Consider the following 26,580-nt stretch of genomic DNA (forward strand, 5'->3'; position numbering starts at 1 on the left):
CCTACCAGTGCCTCTGATCTTCAGACAGCTTTCTGAAGCATTTAGCAAAGCTGCAAAAATTTGTTTTACAGGGGAAACCACCTGGGTATTGTGCTAGCTCCAAACCCACACTCCGTGAAGGAAGAGCTCTGTGAGTTGCCTTTGATTCTTCCTGTGCTCTTCTGCTTTTGAAAACTTTCTGCTGAAGAGTTTTATCCAAGGGATTAGCTTGTGTTCCATAGTCTGGTTTTGCTCCAGCAGATGCCGACTATATCTTGAAACCTGTGAATTTAATGGGATGAGGGTCCCAGAAATAGCCTGACACCCTGGGGGGTGGCTTTTGCCTTGAGCCTGCCTTGTTTAACAGTTTTCTTCTCCATTAAGAAAATCTATAGAGCCCCTATAAAGCAACTGTATTTTTTTTTTGCCTAATTCCACTGCATGTTTTTTCTGCATAACTAATTTATGTTTCTGGGTGAAAGTTAGATATTAGAACTGCATTACAAAGTTACACTTAATAAACCAATGCAAATAGTTTCCTTAATAACTGTCTTAACAGAGAGCTTTGGCAGCTTCTATTAGAGATATATTTTGTTACTGTGAAGCCTCTGGTTGCATTTCTGGCAAGATCAGGAATCAAATTAATGTGCTATTAAAATAAATTGAGCAACATGCTAATTATTGCCAGAAAGGAATTAGTGAAGTCAGATTGTGTTCATTTGAATCAGATAAATAAGTACTTCCTCCTACATGTAACTGTTTGTTGTTGCTGTAAAGACAGCCTTTGAAAAAATTTCTGACAATGCCTTTTGACAAGTGCTTTTCATGTGCTGGTGAAATGACTATTTCAATCTCTACCACTGTTTCCTATTGTACCAAATACAGTTGGCCTGGTGCTATAAAGCACTTCAAAATGAGATTGAGCAGCATAAAAATTAAGCTTCCCAAGAATTCCCACACCTTAACTGTAGACTCAAAACTGATTTTCTGAACTAGGAATATGGTAGTGTCCGTGGCAGCTTCTACCCATTTCCATTAATCTTTAATGTGAGAATACAGATGGCCAAACTAGCAAGAATAACCAGTGAAAAGTTTACACAATGCCTCTGTAGTGTCAGTCTCAGCATGAAGTTCTGGGCCCTGGCAGACATTTTTAGCTATTTATAGGCTGAGTTAATGATATACAGAAGTGAAAACCAAATCCTTAGTTCTTCCTTCAGAAGTACTTGACAAGGAGTCTGACTATGCTGTCAGTAGGATTTTCAAATCCAGTTTTCAAAGGTGTCTAAATGATTTTAGAAGGCTACATCCCATTTTCAGTTTCAGATGCAAGTTACTTGTTTGTTAACTCACATTTGATTGTAAGAAAACGTCTTTTTTTCCTGCATCAACTCCATGTAGGTTTGGTTTTAGTTATGTCCTGTTTGGTTTGGGTTTGTTTGGAGTTTTTAAAGAAAATGTAAATGTCCTGAAGAGCCTGTAAATTTTCTTCTTAGTCAAATAACAGGGGCAAAAAACCTTAAAGCACTAACAAGGACGTACTGTCTAGCAAGATATTAATAGAACAAACTTGCACTAACTATCCAAATGAACAGACAGAGGCCTTCTCAGTTATAAAATGAAGCATTTTAAAATGCTCAGCATTTTAATATACTGGGTCACCCCAAGGATAATGCAGGTTCCTCTGATTTGCTCTAGTCTGATGTTTGGACAAACAACTCATGAAATATCCTGCAGGGCCCTGAAATTTGTTTGCACTGCACATCCCTCTTCTGAAAGTACAAGCCCCAGGAAATCTGCTGCCTTTTGTACAACAGAGCTAAACCAAATGCAAAGCTACACATCTTCACTTTTCCCTGACTTTCATTTTGAAATTTCATTTAAGTGAGCATAATTGAAAGGTTTTGATTATTTTTTATTGTTCTTGGCAAGTAGTGCTTGGCTGAATTTTTAACTCTGCTTCATATGTTGACTAGTCAATTTTTTAGACAGCACATAAAAGCTAATTCTCATTTTCTCATTACCCTCAGTTACGCTTTTTACAAACACTTGCTGGCTCGGGGCCTTTTATTTTTCTTGCCTCTTTTTAAGTTGCATAGAAGCACTCCTTCTGAGCCTACTTTATGGGAGACTGGATTTTTTTTGTTGTTGTTTTTTTTTACTAAGATGGTCCTTTAAGGACAGGGGCATGACTGGCATGTGCCCTGCTTCAGTTGCTTCAGTTTGCTTGGCCAGGGGCCTCTGTACCACAGGGTTTTAGCCAAAAGAAACAGCCAATCTCCTTGACTCCTGCACAATGTGCTGCATGCCCGTGTGCTCCTGTGTTTGATGGGCAGAGGGAGAATGGCAGTGCAAAGCTCATCATGAAGTCCCAGCATTTTTCTTGTCTGCAAAAGACTTTGTGTTGCTGATGGAAAGCAGACATACAATTATGATTTGTTGTCACTTCTCCTTTCATCCATGGAACATCTACATTTACACCTGGGCCAAGCTTGCTAAATGGTTGCTAAACCTTTTCTTAACCAATAACAGGCACAGTTGGTAATTTTACCACTCATATTTATTCCAAGGATTTTATTTCCAAAGGCCCCCACACCACAGCAAAGGCAGACACCCAAATTCAGTAGGTGTAAACTGCCAGAAAAGTCACTTATCACAACACCTGAGTAGAGAAACTTAGTACAGTGTTACTTCTGCACTCTGACTGATTTCCAGCTCAGTTATTAGAAATAAGGAGTTATTTCTGTGATTCAGCTAAATAGACTTCTCAGCTGAATCTGCCAATGTATTCAAAGTTTCATCCCTACTACATTTTTCATCCCCACTAATGACAACTTCAGTTTTTTAATACTCTCAAAGCAAGCTTTAGAAAAATACAGGGTTTTTTCATGTGAGTTTTCTCTGCTGTTCCCCCTTTAACTTAGACCTTGTATTTTAAGATCCAGTCTATATCAAAATGCCTATAAATTTTCCAAAAAAAAAGGATTATTGAATAATTACTAAATATTAATATATAAATATAAATATATAAGGGATTATTGAATAATTAGTAAATATAAATAAACAAATAATTATTAAATTCATAACAACTCATTTGCAATACTGTGAGTTATTAGTAGTTTATGGTTTGGCTCATGCCATCTCTGAATACTTTTAAATCATTTCAACAAGTGCAAAGACACAAAGAAAATGTTGGCTAAACTGCTTCAAAAGTGATCACACATTTGATAGCAAAACTTTCAGGTAGGTTTTTTCAGAATATGAAGGACTTTTCAGATGTTTGAAGCATAATGTTCAATATTTAAGGCAGGAAAAATAGCTTTCATTCTTGTAGTATGTGGCAACAGAAGTCAGCACTCTTTGGTGAACTTTTTAAAAAGAAGGTTTTTAAGGAAAAGTGCTGTTTCTTGCACATCTTCCAAAATTTTAATCCTTTCCTAATTTTAAAATGGAATTAATGAATTCTTTTTCTCATATATCCATCTGCTTTACCAACACTGCTCACCAACACTGTAATTCACATGTCATCACTGGCAATTTCCACTACCAAGAATCTACCAAGAATACCAAAACCACAGAATAAATACAATTCATACAGAACAACAGCAGGAGAAAATTAACTGCATAAAAATAAAACAGTTTGGTTCACTACCAATATGATTCAGCAACAGCTAAAACTGGGTTAAAGCACTTTAAAATAAACTGAATGTGCACATTCATGGGAAAATAGAAAGCTTAAGAATTTTTGTCTGTAAATGTATGACCAATTTAAAAAGAAAATGTAAAATAGGGTGAGGATAATAGAAAGCTCAGAAATAGTTGATATACATACAGTTGCAAGTCCCTGGCATTTGACAAGTTGCTGCACATTAGGAGAGCAGACAATAGGACTATTTTTTACTCTCACTGCAGTTATTAAGCTGAGAGAAAGTAATGGCAGTGGACAGTGATAGAGACAGAGTAAATGGAAAAGTTATAAATTCCATTTTTATGTCTAAATTATGTGACTACTGAGGCTTCTATTAGGAAATATCAGGCAGAGACAAGCAGACAATTGGAATATTGATTGAGTCATCAGCTTAAAAGTCTTGGCAATACAAGAGCTGACATCTCTGAAACAGCTTTCAGAATTCTAGATTTCTTCAAAATGGCAAAATCAAACTTTTGAAAACTGTATGTGTGTGTGTGTTTGCTTGTATATACACACAAGTATTGTAATTCCCTCTTTTGTGTCCAAGGAGTTTCACAAACCCATAGTGCTCAGATTTGGTTTTCAGAGATACTTTTCCAAATTTATGCTTGTTTTTTAAAATTTAAATTTCACTTTACAAATTCCAATATAAATGCAGATCTGTATGCACAAATTTCATTACTGACTGCACAGACAGTGACTGTAGAACAATGTGTGCAATAAATGAAAATTTGTCCATGTACAAATGGAGATATCATTAAGGCCACTTTTAAAAACATGATGACAGTCATCATCATATCTTCAAACACCTGCAGATTAACACCTGCCAAAATTGAAGCATTTTCTCCTTAGAATAGAGGATAATTCAAGATAAGCCCTTTTCTACTTTAGCACAAATTCTTCTGAAAAAATAAAAAGATGCAAAAGTACTGAAAACTAATTCATCTAGAATTTTAAGTCTCTAAATAAACAGCATGCCTATTTTTTCATCACAGACTCTTTTGAATATGTGCATTTCCCTGACTCAAGAATCATGAACAAGAGGTAAGTACTGTACCTGAATGTTTGCCAACCTCTCTTTGCCACTCAATACTTAGCTGTTACTGCATTCAACTATTGATTATTGATGTTAATTTTATGCTTCACTCAAACTAAGGGTTACATGGTATCAGTCACAGTCTTTTCACATCTTCTGAGCTGTTGCTGCCTTCTACTTTTATCCTTTCTGAAACTGCCATGTCCTTCTTTATGTCCTGGTTCTCAAATCACCCCTCCAGGATGATTTCTCAAGGGTGACTTTAATTCCACTACACCTGCCTCTATATAAACTGAGTATAAACCTCTAAAGATTGAGTATATAAACCTCACCTGTCTTTCTGGGAGGGAGTTTCAGGGTTTTTAAAGAAGGCTAAAGAGCCATCACAGCCCCATGCAAGTCATCTATTGAGGGGATGCATGGGAGGAAGTGAAATCACAAACAAGTTTCACACTTCCAGGATTTTCCAATATCTGGGAAAAAGAGAGGTAGGACTCTAGATTCAGTTTGTAGGGACCTCTAGTAGGGCAAAAAGGTGAGGCTTGATTTTGAAGCCAGTTAAAATACATTGAATGCATGACCAGACCCAAGCTCATACAGAGACTCAGTAGCACGTCCTAGCAAGGACTGCAGGCTTTCCAAATCCCTTGGATGTCCTTCATTGTGAAACACTGCCTCCCCCTGTGTTTCTTTTCAACTGGGGGCTTTGAACACAAAGTTTTTCAAAGCAGTTCCAGAGTCATATATTAGTGGGTAGCTTAAGAATATCTTTTTAAAAAGCTGGAGCCAATGGATTTTTTCCATGGGTAATAAGTGGACTTAAAAATTATTATTGTGTCACTTTATCCCTAAAAATACTTCTCGTGTGTAAGCATCCAAAATTAACAACTCATCTGGGAGATGGACTCAATAACTTTTCACTTTTTTCATGTGTTTTTATTTTTTCTCTTGAATACTTCTCCAAATTTATGTCTGCTTCTTGCAAAAATATTAAGACAGAAATGAGAGGCAAAGACTGAAAGCAACTTCTGTGTTTGCTTTGAGATATTTTCCCCAAAGGAATTCTAATTGTCTAACAAGGTGACCCATCTTTCTTCTACTACGAGGCATCTTGTCTTTTACCCATAATGAGTACCTGAACTTCTGCTCAGGTTACCTCACTTTCACCACTTACACTGCTGTTGCAACACTGTACCATGGATGCAATCCCTTTATCTTCATTTTAGGGTGGCTTTGCATCTGGGTAGCATCACAAAATTACTGTCCATTTGCTGCACTTAGCCATCCCCACCCTCTTCTCCTCTGTAGCAAACATCTAAAGCACACTGACTCATACCAGCTGCCTGGGAGTGTATGTGTTGCATCAGGATTCAACAGCACACACAGAAAGGAAATATTCAGCACTGAAATATATTCCCTTTGCTGCAAACCAATTCAGTTGTAAGGAACAGAGCAATTCATGTGCTGCCGGGAGTGTGTGTTTTATTTCAAAACATGTCTCAGGTAATTGAGAGCAATTACTAAAATTGACAAAGGGAAATAACTCCCCAAATCAGTCTTTTATTTTAGATCCTTGTATCTCAGACTTAAAAGCTTTACCTTCTTTCTCCTTTATATTTCTCATGCTCTACCCTTTGACTGTCTTTCCACATTGCCTCTTCTCCATGGGTTTTTCCACATTTCCTTCAGTGCTCCCAAGTGATGGGAGCCCACCTCACAAGGCATTCCTTTAAACACAGTTTAATTCCTTTAACAGATCCACTGATTACTAACACAAAAATGTATTTTTAACACTTGGAAAGCTTTAATTTGATGTACCATTTAAGTGAAGAAATCATAGCATGGTTGAGGTTGGAAAGTACCTCTGAAGTACCTTGGAAGTACCTCTGGAAAGTACTTCTGGAGGCTACCTCGTCCAGCCTCCTTGCTCAAGCAGGATCAGCTAGAACAGCTTGTCCAGGGTTGTGTCCAGTTGAGTTCTAAATATCTGATAAGATCCCCCCAAGCCTTCTCTTTTCCAGAGGGAACAGTACCAGCTCTCTCAGGCTGTCTTTGCATGAAAGATACTCTGGTCCTTTGATCATTGTCATGGTTCTTTACTGGACCCACTCCAGCAAGTCCATCTTTTTCTTTTACCAGTTAGCCCCAAACTCCATACTCAGGGTGAGGCTGCACTGGTGCAGAGTCACCATCCTCAGCCTTGCTGGCAACACTGAGGATGCATCTTGCCTTCTTTACTGACTCATGCTCATCTTGGGGTCCAGCAGGACCCCTGGGTCCTTCTCTGCCAAGATGCTTTCCAGCCTCAGCATGGATTGGTGAATAGAGTTGTTTCTTCCCATAGATAAAAGTCTGCATTTCCTTTCCTGAGCTTTGTGAGTTTCCTCTCTGGCTATTTCTCCATCCTGTCCAGGTCCCTCTGAATGACAGTACAACTGAGAGCTGTATCACCAGCTCCTCCCAGTTTCCCATCTCCTGAAAGCTTGCTGAGGCTGCACTCTGTCACAGTAATGAAGATATTAAACAGTATTGGCCCCTCTATCAACCCCTGGGGTACACCACTAGTGACTGGCCTCCAGCTGGAATTTGTGCCACTGATCACAATCCTTTGGGCTTGGATATTCAGACAGTTTTCAATAGAATCATACATGTATATGCACATTCTATTATGCTGTGGCTTTTTTTCCTATTCTTTTCCCATTCTTCTAACATCATGGTAAAAAGGATGTTATCATATCCTGTACTTACTTTAATGTCCCTGACATTCCCAGAGTGGGGCTTGATAGAGCAATGCACCCTGTGATTGGTGTAGGGACTGTGCAGTTTGGGGAACAGTAATTTTGCTCCAAGTATTGAATTCTGCTAATTTGCAGTTTTCTTCCAGGGGCACAACCACATTTCACTTTTTTCATCTGCTGGCTTCAGGGAAGAGCTCAAATTCACAGGGACATAAAGGAGGCCATGTAATTTCCTGCTTAAAGGTTTTGAAAAACCCTCAGGTTTTGCATGTCACAGAGGCTACAACAGAAGGCATACTTCAGAAGTTGTTATTTTTGGCAGCAGCAAGAGGTCATAGTTTGGGGAGAGGGTGGAGTTAGTGAAATCTTTTAAGGTTTCATTCATTCTGACTTGCATCCATCAGTCAGAGTGATCTCACAGCATTTCTACAGAGAGCAGGGACCTGCAGCTTTTGCCTACCACCCTAACAGGAATTATAAGGATCTGTGATAAAGTCTTATTTTCTGTAAAAAAAGCTCAGCATCTGCTTCATTTTCTCATATGGTTATTTTTAGGCACCTCTGACACCAAAAAAATGTCACTGCAGAAACATCCCACAGCTACCATGACTTGTAAAGAAACAGCTAATTCAGCTTAAACTAGGCAGCTCACTATGGAGAGTAACATACCAAGAGCATCTCACTGCTTGGTGAAAGCAGTCTTGGAGGATTTACCCCCATGAGCAGGAAAGGCTCAGTTCAAAACCAGCTCTAACAGATTCACCTTGACTGAAGTCCCTCTGGTAACTAAATTAAAGATATGGAGGCAGGTTCTATGCATGAAGCTGAATTTGTTTGTGTGTGGGAGCACTGACATAAAACCTACTACAAATGTGTATTCTGGCAGGTAACAGGGTTGCCAGCTGATGAGCTGGTCAGCTCCTTAGAGAAAAAAAAAAAATTATGTACAATACCCAATATCAGGTAATTCTATCTGAAAAATAATACCTAAGCTGCACTTGCAGATATTTTTCTTCTTCAGATGGGTAAAGGGAGTGCTCGGGTTTAGCTAAATGAGGCTTCATTAATACCAATTTCTGAGCTATCACAAAAAATACACTTCATTTTTAAAGAAGTTAGACTTTCATGGGACACTGGACTTCCAAACAAGAAGGGGCAAACACAAATTAGAAAATTAAGAACCATTTCTGAGGTACTGACAGGTTTATACATATTTTGTTATAGATTTTATAGAAGTCAAATACGTAGTAGACAGCCCTCTATCCTAGCTTACCCTTGTTTTTTAAACTGTGATCCTTGTGGGTCCCTTCCAACATGGGATATTCTAAGATTCCATGACTGATCAGTGGCAGGACTCCCCCACTGTGGGTCTATAATTTTCAATGTTTAACAAAATCCAAAAGAATGGTCATGTGCTAATTCACACCATGACACACATTCTGTAAATACAGAAATGTGTTAATCACTGAATGAACTACTGTAGCTCCTTCAGCTGGCAGCAAAACACATGGCTGGGGACCTGCCCAGTATAACTTTGATGGAAAAATCCCATATGTACAAAGTCACTTAGCATTTATCATATCAGAGTTACAGTCAGTAAAATAATGCAAAATAAGTGATGCACATGTTTTTTCTCCTATCATAGGAAGAATAAAAAGATATTCCCAAAACCTCTCAAAATCTTGCTGCAGTCAGTCCTCTGGTACAAAAAGCAAAGACATAACCCATTACTCCTGATATTTTTAACTAAGACAACAAATGAAAATACTATCTCAAACGGAACTCTCTTTGTACATCATGAAACAACATCAAAGAGCACAAACAACCTTTGTGGTTCACCCTTCCACACACTCTTGCTCTTGCAGTGCAGTACAGAAATGGGGTTAACACAGAGTTTCTGGAGCAGTGCACTCATCCTCCTTTCTGTTTTTTCACTTCATTTTCTCACAAAGCTGACCAGAGGGAAGGAACACACAGCTGTGATTACTCTCTTCAAGGTCTAATAACAGCCATGCAATATATCACTTTAAAATACATTTTTTAAATGAACAAGTTGCCCTCGAGCCTGAAGACTGGTGAAATCTCCCATGTTAGATCAAACCAGCACTTCTGGTGTCAGCCACAGCCCCTGCTGTGACTGCTCCTTTGAAGTGCTCACAGGTAGGAGCAGCTCAGCAGAGAATGCCCTGCTGTGCTAAACCAAGGAGCTTGAACCCAGAGATCTTATTTTCTGCTTGTTCTGGAAAAAAATCCTGCTGAGCTGCAGGCATATGAATTCAAACAGGAGGGCTATAGGTACATTAGAAATATTGCAATTGATTAAATGACATTTTGCATGGGAAAAGAGCTCAGATTTAAGCCAGGGTCTTTGTGTCTAAGTGTAACATAGCTATAAACTGAATTTCAACCTGTGTTTTAAAGCTGGTGGCTTACTTTTGCTGTGGGAGTGGATTTTACCTACATCTGAAGATGTGGCATCACCTGCCTCTAAAGTAGATACAGAGATGTCTCTCTGCACTGAGAAACAACTCTTCAAGTCAAGTTCCAGCTAAGCTGCAGGAAATTTAAAGCCAGTGTTTTAAGACAGTGTGTTTCTTTGTCTGCAGAGAGGAGCTTCAACCCCAGCTGTGAGTGCTTCAAAGGCATAGATTCCACAGCTGGTACTAGAGCTAGAATTAAGATGCCAGCTTCAACATATGCTAGATTTCATGATCTGAAGTTTTTCATCATCATTTTTATCAATGTATACATTTTAATAAATTGGAAGCCATCTATAACACTAATTTGCAATTTTAAATACAGCTACGCTCTAAAATATTATTTAGATGAAGGAGACATTTTAGAATTTGTGAATTATTTACATTTTTCAGAAGTTATCCTTTTTAAAGGATCAGACATATACCTCCAGTAGCTTGGTAAGGTGCTGAAAGTAAGACTTGCCTTCATTAGCACTAGGTAGAACTTTCCTATGATCAATCAAGGCCTCTGAAATATTGATGCTATATACTGAGGAATGATTCCATATCCTAGCCAAGTACAATACTCAAGCTGCAAAAAGGCCAGTGCTACTATATGGAAAGATGGCATTTTTTCCCAGACTTTATTCTGAAAAAACTAAAACACTTCAAGCACACAGCTTGGCATGTGAAGGGAGAGCCAAGAGGGAGAGTGCAGCTTTTGCCACCCAGTAAGTGTGGCAAAGCAGGTGAGAACAGGCTCCTCATCACAGAGACACTGTATGCAGGGGAAGCTTGGCTCACACTGGGCTAGAGCACAGATTTCAGAATATTGTTAAAAGAAATCCCACTGATACATGCTTCAATAGTATTTCCTAGATTAATCCACAGACAGTGCCTCTCCTTATCCCTGACCCACAGATTATGTGGTTCTGTCATTCTCCATCTCCTGGGTTTGGAGCCTAAAGTAAGAATCTAGAGGCTGGAAAGGGACACAACAGGAAAACTCCTTCTGGTTCATTGTCTACAGGGTGTATTGAGCCAACATGACTAGAAAAGTATGTTAAGAACTGGCTTTTTGGAGGTTATCAATTCCATTTTTAGTCATGGCATTTATTTCATCTGAACTGAAGCCTACTTTGAAGAGTTTTCCCTTTTATTTTTAATGAAAAATCTAAGTCAATAATTTACAGCCTTACTGGCAAAAACGTCTCTTGAAAAATCCTTAAGATTTTCTTGGTGAAAAATTTTTGTTTCACTTTGTCTGAATTATTTCATAAAAAAAGCATTCTTGTGTATTTGGCTTTGCTTATGTGTTTCCTCTCCTTCAAAATGAATTGAAAAGGGACAAAAATGTAGAGAATGAGATGAAATTAGGAACAAAAGTGAAATTAAACTGGAGACAGCTCGAAGCTTCCTGAGAATCCTTTCTGCATACTCATTACACCTCCCATTTCCTCCCTCCTTCTCCAGGCAAGAGGCAACATTCCATTTTATTAGCCCACAATGAGAAGCAATACAATGTTTGCTATCTGGCCAGGCTGGAATTACTGTCAATTCAGCTGCTCTGTGCAAGAGACATTAAAGAGCATCTCTTGTTCCATACTGGAGTTTACATTTTGTCTGCAGCTATGAAGCTTTTTCAGTATTTTTAACAAGGGCAGTACAATGTCTTTGGAGGGATTATATAGTTGCCCTTACTCACTGCAACTTAAAAGTATAATAGAGAAGTATGGAGAAACTATAGTGCTGCAATTAACTGGAGTGGTTCTGCTGATGTTATTAACCATGAGCATATAATTCAAGTGACTTCTGAATAGCCACAAAGCCCCAGGAGTGACATACAGCTCCATATTCACTTCATAACCATCTGTTATTATCAAAATATGTTGGATTTTCCAGTTTGTGGCGAAAGTTTTAAAGTAATGCATCTCTGTGAGATGTTGGAAAATGCTTTCCTAGATGGTCTGTGACTGGGGAATTAGGAAAAAATTATAATACATTTGTACTAAATATTAGTTTTTATTTTACTCTATCAAAGCAAATACACATTTGTAATTCTTATTATCCTTTTTTTCCTCTCCAATGCAATATTCTTTTTCATTCTAATTCTTCATTCTGAGCAATTTATGTACATCTGACATAACTGCAGCCTGCATTAAAGTGGAAAACATACAGTTCAAAGCCATTATGACTCTCCCTGCCCTATGGTGCAGAGCTCAGCTTGTGTGAGTTGTCATAGCTCTATTAAGGTCAACATTCCAGCAACTGGTAGAGCATCTGATGCTCCTATGGTTTTCATCTGAACACACTCATGATTGCCTTCCCATCTGCTTTCCTTTACATACTAAACATTTCTATTTCTAAAGCTGTGTGCCTAGAATTTTACTTTTTAATTCACACAAGCAGTGTGTCCCACTTTCAACACAAGCAGTGTGTTGAAAGTGGGACACAATCAGATCTAGGACTGGAGTTTGAGCCTAAAGTAACCAGATCCGGTTTATTACAGAGCTCTCTGAAAGGTGTTTGAGGTTAAGTGAATGCTGCTGCTGCTATGGACAAAGAACCTCTGTTGGTTTGAGGCTGTATTATAATTATTACTAGAATCAGTTAGTGTGAAATTCTCAGAGAGCAAGCAGTGAGAAGATGGTTGTGTTGATAAATGACGGTGAGACCCATAGGGATGACAAATGCACATTACCAAAGGTGACTTTACAAATGGATATGGTTTGTTGAGACTCAGCAGTGTCTGGGGCAGAGGTAAGGGAATTAAATGAGCATGAAGTGAATTAAATATAATGGTAAATTTTATTGGACTGGTAGAGCTTGGATAAAAACTGTCCCAAGGGATGCAGAGCCAGGAGTCAAGGGAACTGTCAGAGCAAGGGCTTTGCCAGGCAGTGACAGCCAGATTCAGCCCAGGGTCCAGATCAGACAAACTCATGGCAGTGAGGCAGGGGCAAGGCTAACATGGGAAGACAGTTTGTTGGTGAGGGTTCTGACCTTGTCTGATGGGGGTAGTAAGGGTCAGACATAGCACCGTGGTTGCTGGGCAGGATCAAAATCATGCTGGGAAGTAATTTGTGGGTTGGGACATCAATCAACAGGGTCCATGGACAGACATTGGCACGGCCTTGGCTGAGCTGGAGCCTGGCATTTCTTTGAATTCATTGTGTAGGGCCTCACAGCCCCCTTGGACTGAAATGGCATCCTGGGCCAATAGCCCCAGGGTTGGCTGGTCAGAGCCTTTAAGGGCTGTTAGTGTGCTCAGGGTCCTGGCAGCAAAGGATGAGTAGTGACAAGAGCCTGTGAACTACCTTTTGGGTTCAGAATTGGGGTTGAGGCTAAAGGCATAGATTCGTGAGATAGCTTTAAACTGTGTCAGATAAACCCCACAGAATTAGGATGTGGGCTGACAACAGCAGCATGGTGGTTAGGTCTATGAAAGGTTTCACTCAAGTACAGTTAAGGCTAAGTTCCACTCAGGGAATAAATAAATATAATAAAAGACACAGTTTATTTCTAGATCAGTATAGGCTAGGATAAGAGCTGTGAATTAATTTAGCTGCCTGATGGGTTGCACAGCAATGGCAAAAAAGAAAAATGAAGATAGATTTCTTGAGCATTTTACTTCTGGGCATGAACAGGAATAAGTTGCAGATTGGCCTAAAGCAAGGATGAAGGACTTTCCTTATTTTCTTCCTTCAGAAAAACAGATGGGGTTTTGTGTATGTGCCCATGCTCAATTTAACATGAGCAAATACTGAACGTGGATCCCCCTTCCAAAGAGGTTTTGGTTGTAACTGACATTACCGAGAGTTAGATATTACTGATACTATGTTTGAAACTGAGACCAAAGTGTTGGCTTTAGCAAATCTGTTGAACTAGATGGAAAATTTGCAGTCTTTCACAGGACTTTTCTGAAGCCACCCCTTTGGGCACACAATCACAGTAAGGCCAGCTGGGTACAGGACCAGGGATCTTTACTGAAAGTAAATCAGCTGGTATCATCTGGAACCCCCTCAGGGACAAGCAGCAGAGTCTGCACTTTTACTCTGCCAGTGGGTTAGCAGAAAGTAGGACATAGTGTGACATATTACACAGACAGTGAAAAGCCTCTGAGTCCAATGTAGGAATAGCTAAGGCAGAAGAGGATAAATGATGCCTTCCTTTTGAGTCTTCCAGATGTCTTTCTCTAGGTTTGGTCTCATATTGTAACAGGAGAAAGAATATCAACAATGGTAATTTTGGATGTATATTGAATGAAACTTTAAGTTGTTGTAAATGGATTAAGTTTGACTTCAAAACACAGCATAACTCTTTTCAGCTTTCACCAAAGACACTGATGAAGCATCTTTTTTTCCTGCAATGGAGCCTATCAGTTCTCATTTGACTGACTTTACCAGCATAATTTTTTATTTGCAGATATTTTTCACAAACTTTCTTGACATTTAACCTTGCATTGTTTAATTTGGGACTGGACATCAGAGCTGGGTATTGCCAGGAACATAATCTGAACAGTGGACACTAGGGATAGCTTTATTTTAAGAGACTTCTGTTTGCATTGTTAATCTTTAGTTCATTTTGCTGAATTCCTTAATTTGTTTGGAATGTACATCTACACATTAGCATGTCCATAGTAAAGTATTCTCCAGCATGCTAGAATAGGGGCATGCAGTAATGGTCCCACTATTGAAAAAGGAAAGATGGAAAAGTAGTCCTGCTTTTTGACAGCCTTCTATTGGAAAGAAAATAAATATAGGAATATGATCAAACCTTTTGAAAGTTGGTGGGAATTTTTCCATAAAGTTATTGGGCATTTATGAGATTATGAATGAAATTGATGATGGAATGATGTAATTAATTTTCTGCTGCGAACCGCAGGATTAGTAGAGATGAAGCAGATCTTTTGAGAAAGTTATGACATAAAGTTAGCACTACTGGTTTTTACCAAGTATCCTAATCACTATATCCTCCCCAGATACAAAAGCAACATGTTTGTTCTCTGCTTCTCTGAGCAATATCTGACAGCAACTGAAGGTGCAAAAAATAAATTAAAAAAAAAAAAATTAAGTTATTACAGTTAACTGGAAGATATTAATTAGCCAAGTGTGGAGTCAAGCCCCATTCCCAGTCTAATTTCAAGACTACTTCATGACAAAGGATAGACAACTTGAGGACTGTTCAAGTTTTATCATCTTCAGATCCCCAGGCAGCATAGACAAACTAACAAATTTGTGCTGGTCCTTTATAAAAACCCAGTTATTTACAATACAGTTTGTTTGTCTGTTGAATGGCCTTCGAGAAGAACTGAGACAAAGGTTAAACATCAGGCTGCAGCTGAAAAATGATTTAGGAAATCTCTCCTAAAAGTAACATCGTGCTGCTTGTGTCTGCTTTTCCCTTTTGCCAGCTACCAGAGCCAGACACTTATTCACAAAGGCTACTGAAACAGCAAGGCCTATTCCCCTCCAGTCCCCTCCTTCAGTGAGTGTTTCTGCAGACACCCAGCTGTTCAGTGTGTGTTTTTGATTGTAATTTGGTACTAGTTATCAGTTTTATACCCCTCCCCACCCTTTTGTATTGTTATATCGTATTTTATTACCTATTGATTGTTCCTTTCCCCTGAGTTGCTGGTTTTGTCCTAGCTGTCCATCTCCCCAAAGACCTGCCCTTTTGTTCCCATTCCTCCTCCCATTGAATGGCAATCCCTCCCCAAGCCTGTCCCTTTCTCTAGAAACTTCCATATCAATTTTATATCCTTCAAAACCCCATTGGTTTGTTTAAGTTATTCTCCTCCCCTGCGGTCCTCTATTGGTTTAAACATTGTACTCCCCGCCTTGTGTTCCACCCCCAGTTTCTCCCAATTGGCTAAGGATTGTATCCTCCCCTGGGACCTCCCCCCTTTATAAGTTGATGTATGGCTTTGAGTCAGTGTTTTTCTGCCCTTGATCCCCCCGGAAATAAGTGTCTTTGGGCATATACAGAAGATTGCTCCCTGTTCCTTGTCCCTACCCTCAGGGCACTCCTGTCCCCAACACAGCCCGCCTGGGCCTAGAGCAGCCGTGCCTTGCGGAGGGATGGAATGTAAGAAAATAAAGATAGTGCAGAAGGTAATCTCACACCTGAGGAGTTGCAGCTGTACTAATCCCCAAAGATTAGGAACAGACCTGCCCTTAATAGGCCACAGCTGTGTCCAATAAAAAGAGTGCTACAAAAGAGTGGGTTAGGTGATTGAGGAGAGAGAAGGAGTTTGTTAGTGAGCTGTGAAGGGAGCTGGGGTTTGTTGGTTGTGCTGTCTAGAGAGTTGGAGGCTGTGAAGAAGGAGTCAGTGCTGTGAGGAGCTGCCCATGAGAAATTACAGAGAAAGTATGAGACTTTTGAAATAAGATGGCAGCAGTGCCCTACAGCCCTAGCCCGGATCCCGCAGCTCTCTGGGATGTCCCCCTCCTGCTGTCGGTGCCAGGAGCTGCTTGGGCTGGAGAAATCCAGAACCGCAGCCCCCAGCCATTCACTCAGGGACACTGCTGCTGCTGCCAGGCAGCCTGGACTGAAGAACTGGGCAGGCAGGAGCTGGGGTAGCCAGCAGCCTGGCATCAGCAGGTATCCAGCAGTGACTGCTGCAGCATTTACGCCTCCAGAGCGGGTCACAAATGTGGCCAAAAGTGAGAAGAGGCTTAGTCTGGGATTAGTCAGGAACAGACACCACTTGCAATGTAGGACAGGTCAAGAACATGAGTTTTTACACCAAGATGGATAGTTGGAAGGGAGAATTCTTCTGAAGTGGAGGACTTTTGTGGGTTTTTTATTTTCAGAGTCACTTAGCTACAGCCAGAGAAAACCTACTCTTCTCAAACATGAGTGCTGACACTGAGTCAACAGCAGATTAATTCAGCCATGTAATTTATATTTTAAGACTCCAATCTGAGTGATATGAATGTTTCAATAAGTAAATATAATCTATTCAACAAAGCCTCTTCACTTTCTCCCAAATTAAGCATTTCTTACATTTGATTTTTCAGTGTGATGTGTACAGATTGCTAGATGAAGATATCAAAACATTATGAAATTTACATATAATTAATAAATACAGTTTTCCAGTCAGAAATCTCCTGCAGAAATCTCTGGTTTATGATTTGCTGTTCTCCCTGAAGAAATTTGTGTTCAGGAAATGCCAGCGGCTGTTTTCTTAAAAAGAATACGAGGTAATTTAAAAAAGGAAAAATAATAAAATTAATTATTTTTGTTTGTGTTTTGCTGATGATTCAAAACCCCATCAATAGGCTTATTAAAAAAACAAACAGCTTTGAAGGTAATTTCCTGCTTTCATTTTTACTTGGAAGAATTACCACTATACTTATCTCTAATACAGCATGGAAGCCATTCCTGTGATAACACTTGGAGCAATCATTTTTATCCTCCCTTAAACTGGATTTCTTTGGCAACCTGTAAATACAGTATGACGCTGTTGGATGCACAGATACTAAGAATGTGGATATAGGTTTAGAGGCCAGTGACTGTGGAGTGCTTCAGTGTACCCTGCTCTTTTCACTAGACACGTATTTCTCTCCAACCTTGGGCAGGGTAATTTTATTCTCCCTGGATCCTAGAGTCTTATTTTAGGCTGTGTTCTGTGTCTGTGAGGGAGGGATCAAGGACTTACATTATTACATTTATATGCAGATTAGTCCACCTCGACTCAGAGTGAAATTAAATTAAAAGCTGCTTACCTGCTAGCTCCTTCCTGACAGCAGGTAGCAAGGAAGAGCAGAAATGGCATTTTCTTCAAGTTCTGCCTTGTTACTTGCCTGTCATGTGCAGTAGGTAGGCTCAGGTTGTTTTATGATTTGCTGTGGTAGAGAAGCAGCAAGCCATTGACATAGTGGGAATAAGGAGGGAGTTTTGATCCAGCACTTAACTCTAAGTCAGTGCCTGCTGAAACAGTAGGTTTGCCTGGGGCTGTGGGGCAGATTGCCAGACTCTGGCCTCTGATATGTGCTAGAAAGATCTATACATGTAATGACAGCACCCCTGAGGTTCTCTGGCACCCATCCCCTGAGACACAGTCTCATCTGCCTGACTTCTTGTTTGCTCCCAGGATGTTGCTCATCCACGGAAGAGGGAGATAATAAACTCTTCTGACTACTGAGGCTGGGATTCCTGGGTATTCCCTAGGTGAGTGGAAATAGTGGAAAACTAGAAGGTTTTAACTTCCATTTTCACATGAAGCAGCTCCCAAAATGTCTGGCAGGTGGTAACTCCAAGATTGCAAGGACTAGTGAGACATTTAAGAAGTTAAATATTTTTCCCTTTGACTTCCCCAGGTGTATAGGAATTTGCACCCTTCATTACAAGATGTAGGGACAGAGATCAGTGATATATGCTGCTGTACAAACTTGAAGAGTAAGAATAACTTGGTAGGTACCAACACAGAAAAATCCTGAAAATTATACTGCTTATGAGAGGGACAAAACAGAAAATAATTAAAAATATATATATCAACATTCAGAAAGACACACACTGTAGGTAGAATTATTTTTAGATGGCATGTTTTCAAATTGTGTCTCTTCTGAGAGTGCTTTTGTTGCAAGGATCTTAATGAAAATTAAAACACATTTGTTGTCCATTCACACCTTTGCTCTTCATTCCAGAAGAAATCCTCTATGATTTAGATGTGAAATATCTCAAGGGTTTGCACAGAAGCCAAGGAATGCAAAAATTAGTGTAGTCATAGTGATGCAACCCTAACACTACAAAGTGTTAGTATCCTCCCAGGAACAAATTCAGATGAAGCATTTTAATTCAGTGACTTCCATTTCTGTGATCACAAACCACCAGTTCTCCAAAAGCATCTTTTTTTTTTTACTGTTATTATGTTACTATAAACCACTTCACATGCTTAAAGAATTCCCTCAGTCATGGCCACGCAGTTTAGTACTTACCTGCTTGGACTGGAAAATGTGAAAACACTGTCCATATGATAGATTTGCTTCTTTTGGAGTCTTACTCATCTTCTCATAGAAGACATGATTTCCAGTGAGTTTAGCAAAACTTACTGAGAGACAATTTTTATTCATTCTTAATAAGCATTTCTATTTCAATCCACTGTTTGCCTAATCTCTCTGCTCTATGCTGTGCCATGGCAGAGCTGTTATTTTAGATAAGGAGGTGCTTGGCATAAGCAAGCACAGTAGTACAAACAGTAATTACAGGTACCCAGGCCTCCCAGCAGCATTCTTCCAAGTGCCAAATATCTGTGGTTACCTTTCAGGTACCCATAGCCCCTGTCTTGCCTGACAGCATAACTTCAGCCAGCCAGTCACTGCCTGACAATTTATCAGTAGTTCAGACTGTTAAAATAAAGCAGCTGGGACTCAGTTTCTTCTTGCAGAAAAATCCCTTTGTTTATTCACAAAGCTCCTACTTACAGGAAATATCAGAAGGCTCTGTGGTAGACCTAACTAGCTAGCAATGCACTGACACTCAGTTCATTGGTTGGTAAATGGCCAGGGTGTATGCCTGTCAAATCTCTCTATATTTGGTTAGTTTACATATTTTGTTCACTGATTCCCGTGGAATAGATTTCTTGTTTATTATAGGTGCAAACAGTTTTCTTAGCTCGTTTTTGTGTTAACTGCTTTCATTCTTAGGATTTTTCACATGGGAAGTTAGCTAGCTGCACTTAGAAGAGGTAACAGGCTAGCTGGTAATTTAGCAGAGCAAGGCCTGATTTTATAAGACCTTTAATAGTATCTCTATTTGTATGCAACATCAGACTATAGGAACCTGACTAACTTTGGGTTGTCCTATGGTCCAGGAGTTTAACTGGATCATTCTTGTGAGCCCCTTCCAATAGGCTGTGGATTCTTTAAAAGTAGCTTAGTCTCAAATGTATGGACTTGAGGTGAGAGATGCTATGCTTAAGCAAGTACATATTATTAATTAAGCAATAATACTGTCTTGTGCAATCCATACCATTAGGGAAACATACAGGAAGGGTAAAGCAAGGAGGGGGCAGGCTCATTGTTCTTACCACTTTATTCAGAGGCAAAGTTTTCATGACACACCACGCCAAGAAATCTTTGCCATGTGGTTCAGATTATATTGCAGCATTTGGCTTGAAATGACCCATACTACTCCACTGCTGTGTGAATATGTTCTATCTTAATCAGTACAAAAGTTGTGGGAAGAAAACCATGCCAAACACTGAATCTTTTCCTGGCATTTCTTTGTAAGGCGTGGTGTCATGCACAACAACAAAGACCAAATACCAGTTTCAGAACAGCAATGGCTGAAAAGGAGAAGTCTCTGTCAGTACTTGCAATTGAGACTGAATGAAATATTTTCCCTTCCTGGAAGATTCCAAGCTTTTGGCTTGAAACATACCTTAGTAGAGTGTCAACCTTTACTTCAGCCACTGTGGCTTACCATTTGTTCTCTTTTTCTCTCATCCAGTGCAAAGTCACCTGGCTAGGATTCATTACAACACTTCCACATGAGATGATACTGTATTACAAGTGTAGTCTGTGTATCCTAGTTGTCAGCCTGAATTCCTGTAGTAACCAGTAGCAGAGAAGTGACATTCATAACATTCACCAGGATCTTGATTCCCTGATAAAGCTAGTTTCAATGTCTTTTGCAGTTTTGTATGTGGCACTAGAGTACTGCATCCATTTCTGGAGTCCCCAGCACAGGAAGGACATGGACCTGCTGGAGCGAGCCCAGGGAAGGCCACCAAGATGAGCAGAGGGATGGAGAACCTCTCCCATGAGGAAAGGCTGAGAGGGAGGATTGGGATTGCCCAGCCTGAAGAAGAGAAGGCTTTGGGATTGCAGCTAATCCAGTATCTGATGGGTGCCTACAAGGAAAATGGAGAGAGACTCTTTACATGGACATGTAGGAACAGGGTGAGGGGAAATAGCTTCAAACTGAAGAGAGCAGGTTTAGATGTGATATTAGGAAGAATTGTTTTAGTGTAAGTCTAGTGAGGCATTGAAATACATTAAGTATTTGTGGATGCCTAATCCTGGAAGTGTTCAGTGTCAGGTTTATGGGGTCCCAGGCATCCTGTCCCTGCCCACAGCAGGGTAGCTGGAACTAGATAATCTTTAAGGTCTCTTCCAATCCAAGTGATTCTATGATTGTATGATTCTTGCAAGGAGTTGCCACTTTGCAGCTTGTTACTGCAGTTTGGTTCTACAGTGTCTCGTTTCTATTTGACATTTCTAAAATCTGAATTTAATCAGTACAATGATGAATTGCTGTTCAAAATGCTTGTGTTTCTGTGGGGTTATCTGAACTGATGGCATGCAGATTGGTTTCTGTATTTACACATAGCATTTTAAAGGTTGCCAGGGAAACCTAGAGCACTCTTTTAGGAAAAAGAGAATAGAAATTAATTGTGCCAATCATAAATTCTAATTAGTTTTGCAAATGGTCAGTTACATAATTTTGCTAACATAATAGAGCCTTTAATATTTATTATTATGTTCCTAGCATTTACTTTTGGTAAAAAGAATAGAACAAGTGTCCTCCAACATGGCATACTTGGAGGACTATTGTAGTTCAAGTGTGGTAATCAGAAGAGCATCTGTTTTACAGAGTATTGTAAGTCACAATAGTAAGTACAATGTTGCCATGGATGATCTTATTACTGATTCATAAAACTGACCTTTAAAAATTAAAAAAAAAAAACAAAAAAAGCTCCATTTTACGGCAGTAGTTGGGATTATATAAAAGTGGATAAAAGTGGTCAGGCCTTTGTCTTGGACCTGGATGATATTTATATGCCAGTGTCAAAACTGTGATCCAGAACTCCCTGTGATCAGCTGAAAGGTCAAATGGCTCTTCCCTCCTTTCCTGTAATCCTACCTGCTGCTGTGCCTGCAGCAGGATGCCCCTGGCTGGGGAAAGATGGAAAGCAAATGAGGAAGCTTGTGGGTTGAGACAGACATGGATTAGTAAGTAAAGGAAAGAAAAAGAAAAAAAGCCTGAAACAAAACAAGTTGTGTGAAGGCAATTGCTGAGCAGTGGCTGTCTTCCAAAAAGAAAAAAAAAAAAAAAAAAACTCACTTGGGTTTTTTTTTTGCTGAGTACATGCTGTGCAGTGTGGGATATCCCCGGGGTTAGCTGGGGTCAGCTGTGCCAGTTTTGTCCACTTCCAGCCTCTGCCCACCCCCAGCCCACCCACTGGGAGGGCAGAACAGGAGAAGGAGAAAGCCTTGGTGCTGTGCAGGCACTGCTAACTACAGCCAAAACAGAGTCTGTTGTCAACACTGCTCTGGTCACAGATCCACAGTACAGCACCCAGCAGACTGCTCTCAGCACAATTAACTCATCCCAGCCAGAGCCTGTGCAGCAAAAATTATCTAACATACCTAGGGAGGTAACTGCCTCTCCAAAACTCTCAAATTGTCCTTCTGCATGTAGTTGCAGTGCTCAGGAACAGGAATGTTTGGGCTCAGCTTTTGGGAGTTCCAAGCCCTTTTTGTGGATAGCACCCACAGGATGAAGACTGCAGGGTATTCTGGTGAGAAGCCTTCATCACCTGCCCAGGCAGGCACTGTCCAGGAAACCTCTCCTCCTTCATCAGCACCTAAACTGTAAGGGAAGATCCAAGGGGTGCAGGTGCCCAGCTGGGGCGTGGGAGCCCACACTGGGTTCCTGCACCTCTTTTCTTTTCAGTGCAGACCAATTATCCAAGCAAGACCCAGTAACAGTCACAGTACAAAGCTAAAAACTTCTCTGACTGCTGGATTATTTCATACAAAATATGGTGGATAGCTATCCCTCATTTTTCCTCAGAGGAAAGGGTCTTTCCAATGCTCCCAGCTGTGTACTGCAAGCACTGGCTGTGCCTCCTCTGCAGCCTGAGCAGCCACCAAGACCCATTTCAGGCAGCTCTCTTTGCTAGCTCCAGGCAGATCCCCATTCAGCAAGCTTGAGATTTCAGACCCTGCTTTGAGGTATCTAAATTGACAGGCACCAGCCAAAGAAGTTCAATCCAAGATCTGAAAAAGACCTACAGCCCTCTTGAGCAGCATCTCAGGCCAGGCAGGATATACCAGGCACCCAAAACAGAAAGACACACCTGGGTTCAGCCAACTTTGAAATCCATGCTTATTTTCAAGAGTGACTTAGCCCAATCAAGCCAGGTTCATCATCTCTCTTACTCACAGGTAGCATTTTCAAAAATAAACTCTCTTCTATGCACTTCCTTAGAAGTTCTTGACTATGTTAACTGTTGTTAGATTTAAGCTATTTCAAAGTTACTTCTTGCCTCCTGACTGCAGTTTTTGCTTAATCTGGTCCACAGCAGAGGTGGCTGAACCTCCTCCCAGCCCAAACCCTGCTATTAAGTAAAAGTGTCTACAGATGTAGATGTGACCAGAAGACAAAATGAACAGTACAATGCACTTTCAAACCAACTGAAGGACCTCGTGATTGCCAAGTGCCCCAAAGTCCAATCACACTGACATGTGTGGTGCACATACCACCTTCAGTAGCTGTTTCAGGAAACAGGATGGTTCCTGAATGAGAGCACTTCTTAATAGTCACTGTGGCAACAATTTATTTAGAAAATAGCTATAAGCCATGGATTGATACAATCAGAGTCCTAAATAGTGTGATACTTTTGTTATATTAAGGAGCCCATAAAATATAATATTGACCTCTTTCAATAGTAGTAATTGAATGCAAATATGAAATACAAATGTGGTTTTCTCTCCACAGACCTGAGAGCTGCCTGGTTTTCAAACTGGGGACTTGACCCCCTTTAGATGTCTACAGTCAGCACAGAGATGCATGCTCTATGTTTTATTCCTTTCCTTCTAGAAAAACTCCTTTTACCTTCAGATTGTTGTTTTATCTCCATTTTTCTGTTGCATCCACCTATTTTCTCTTGGTTTATGCACTCTTTGGACAGGGACTAATTTTACAATTGTGACTCATCTGTCACAGGAGGACTGTTCTATGATAGGAGCTCTCAAATAGATCTGCAAAACCAAATAAATATGCAAATAACTGTAAAAATAAATAACAATAAAACCAAATAACCAAAATGATGTTTAAGGAATTCTAGATATTTTGGGCCAGATTAGGCTATTTATAGTCTGTCATGATGAAGAATTTGACATGAATACAGCAGAGCCTTTGCAATGTAGCAACTGATGGAACAAAACATCAGGCAATATTTCAGTGTTAAATGCAGAGTTTTGCAGTCAGAGGAGAGCTAGTAAATATGCTCACTATTTTTCTTCTTGTTGTTTCACTGTCGAAACAGAAGAAAAGAGAGACAATCAAAATAAGAGGAAATTAATTTTGGTCTCTTTGAATCATCTGTACTTAGCCAACTTTAATTCCTAACAAGTAAAATTTATTCTGGTAACAATCCCCTTAAATGCTGTGAAATAAACTTTCAAATGGAGTGTCTTAAAATTTACTTAATAATTTCATGGTTCTCAGAAATCATAAGATCTTTGAAACAGATGCTTCTATGCAATCAGTTAATCATAAATTAAGCACAACATTGCAACAGAACAATCAAGATGAATTCAGTTGACTTTAATATAAATGTAATTTCTATTTCTGTAGGTGCTCAATTACAGTTGGTCAGCATTTAAATATGAGTCAGTCACGGCCTAAAATGAAATCTGTCCTCACCTTTTCGCCCCAAAATATCTTCTGGCCATACAGAATGTAACTTGAATCTCGAGAGGAATGGGTATTGCTGCTCTGTCTGTGCCACTAGTCTGCACTATCAAAACCACACAACTTAGGATTTTGTATCTGGTCAGTCTGGTATGAGTATCATAAATGGAAAAACTTACACAACATACCCAGCTAAATTCTACATTTTAAGTAAAAAGAGGGGAAATGGTCCTCAATTAAAGAAAATTAAAGAAAATTAATAGTCCTAAATTAAAGAAAATCCCACATTTTTGCAGGAGGAAGCAGTGTTGCTGTAGTGTTGACCAGAGAATGAAGAAGGAAAGATGCTTTGGACCTATAACTTGACATGGGGGTTTTTAAAATGGCATACCAATATTTTAAAGCAAAAATGGTGAAAAATACTTCTTTTTAAGCCAGATCAGGATTTGATTAACGTAGAACATTCAGAAGGTCCTAAATGTCCTCATGGCCTCAGCCATGATAAGTTTCTGATAAATCCTGAGCCATTTATGTTACTAGTCACCAGTAATGTGTGTGTAGTTCTGATGGACTCACAGAGATACCAGTAAAAGCTCAGTGCTGCATCTCACACAACGACAAAAACTACCAAAGAGACTAAAGGAGCTCCCTGCTGCAGGCAGAGGAGAACCTGCAGAAGGTCACTCTGCAGGGGCATATTGGGAAATTTGCCACAGGAAGGGGCAGGGAGGAATGAAGTAAATTCAAGCTCACAAAATTTATGTTCACTGTGTGTATAGAACTCATGCAACAGCCTTTTGCATTTGTAATATAGACTGCCTTGGGGGAGCTGGAGGAAGAGTTTTGCAAGGAATGAAACTGTTCTTTTAAAAGACAAAAAATTATACATGAATGATAAAGAGCACTGAGATGACAGAAATCAGTTACCTGTTCATAGTCCACATGCTCCAGAGACATATCACTGCAGTACAGATTTAACCACTTATCCAAAATTCTCTATAGCTATAGTAACTGCTCAAGCATACCTCTCCAGCTAAATCCACAGCTGAAAATAAACATATCTTGTCTTTCTTCTAAAATTTGTGTCTTTGCATTTAAGCCCTTTAGTATTTCCATATTAAACTGTCTAACATGACAGTTAGAAAAATTCATTAGCAATATGTGCATTTAAATATTGATTAAAATGTGTGTGGGGGGGTGGTTTTTGTTTGGTTGTTTGATTGATTGTTTGTTTCAAATGTTTGTAAAGAAAAACTGAAACCTGATTTGACAACACTGATTATAGGATCTGTGAATTTAAATGAGTTTGGGTCAGACTCGTGTCCAAAAGGACTCAAATGCCTTTTCATTTCTAGGAATTATTTGTGAGATAATCCTAACTCGTTTTGCTGAAAACGCTGAAATGTCCAGTAGTCAAAAGGTGAAAGTAGAAATCATCTCAGTTTTTGTTTCAAATAATTAAAAATCAGTATTATTGCACTTGAGTAACATAAGGAGTTCTGTTTCTAAGAGAGACCCAAGGGCAATCAGAAGTAGAGAGGCCAAGAGAACTGAGCTCTGTTGTTTTGGTATCTACACCACTGGTGTTTAGCAACTGTTTTACCAGCAATAGAGATCTTGGATAGGTGCCCCTGGGTTTTATTTCCTATTCAGTTGAATTCAATAAGTGCCCTATTCTAATGTAACCAAAACAGTGGACACAGGAATTCAGGTTCCAGCTTTTCATTCCCTCAGCAGGAAATTGTTGTTCTTTTTTCCAAATAGCTGAAAACAAAACAAAAAAAAAAAAAAATCAGTAAAATATTGAGAGAATGGAAATGTTTGAGACAGAGAAGAAGGTAATAATTTACATATGTTCCTTGAAAAGTTTTAAAAATAGTTTTGGACCTCTGCTTGCACTTGCATTTCTCTCCCACTTACTGTTGCTCTCTAATAGTAAACTTTGTTCAATTCTGTCAGAGCCAACAGGAAAACAGTAGAATATCACCCAGCAGATTCCAACAGCAGGAAAACAGCTTTGCCAAAAAATAA

The 26,580-nt window shown here is 39.6% G+C and overlaps 1 long non-coding RNA gene across 1 annotated transcript; it reads left to right on the forward strand.

The window, feature by feature from the left end:
- LOC132326952 (uncharacterized) lies at window positions 1-26,580 on the forward strand. Its single transcript, XR_009486386.1, has 3 exons — window positions 1-130; window positions 4,666-4,714; window positions 26,509-26,580. It is a non-coding gene; the product is annotated as an uncharacterized LOC132326952 (long non-coding RNA).

Source organism: Haemorhous mexicanus, chromosome 4 (assembly GCF_027477595.1).
Source record: "Haemorhous mexicanus isolate bHaeMex1 chromosome 4, bHaeMex1.pri, whole genome shotgun sequence".
NCBI lineage: Eukaryota > Metazoa > Chordata > Aves > Passeriformes > Fringillidae > Haemorhous > Haemorhous mexicanus.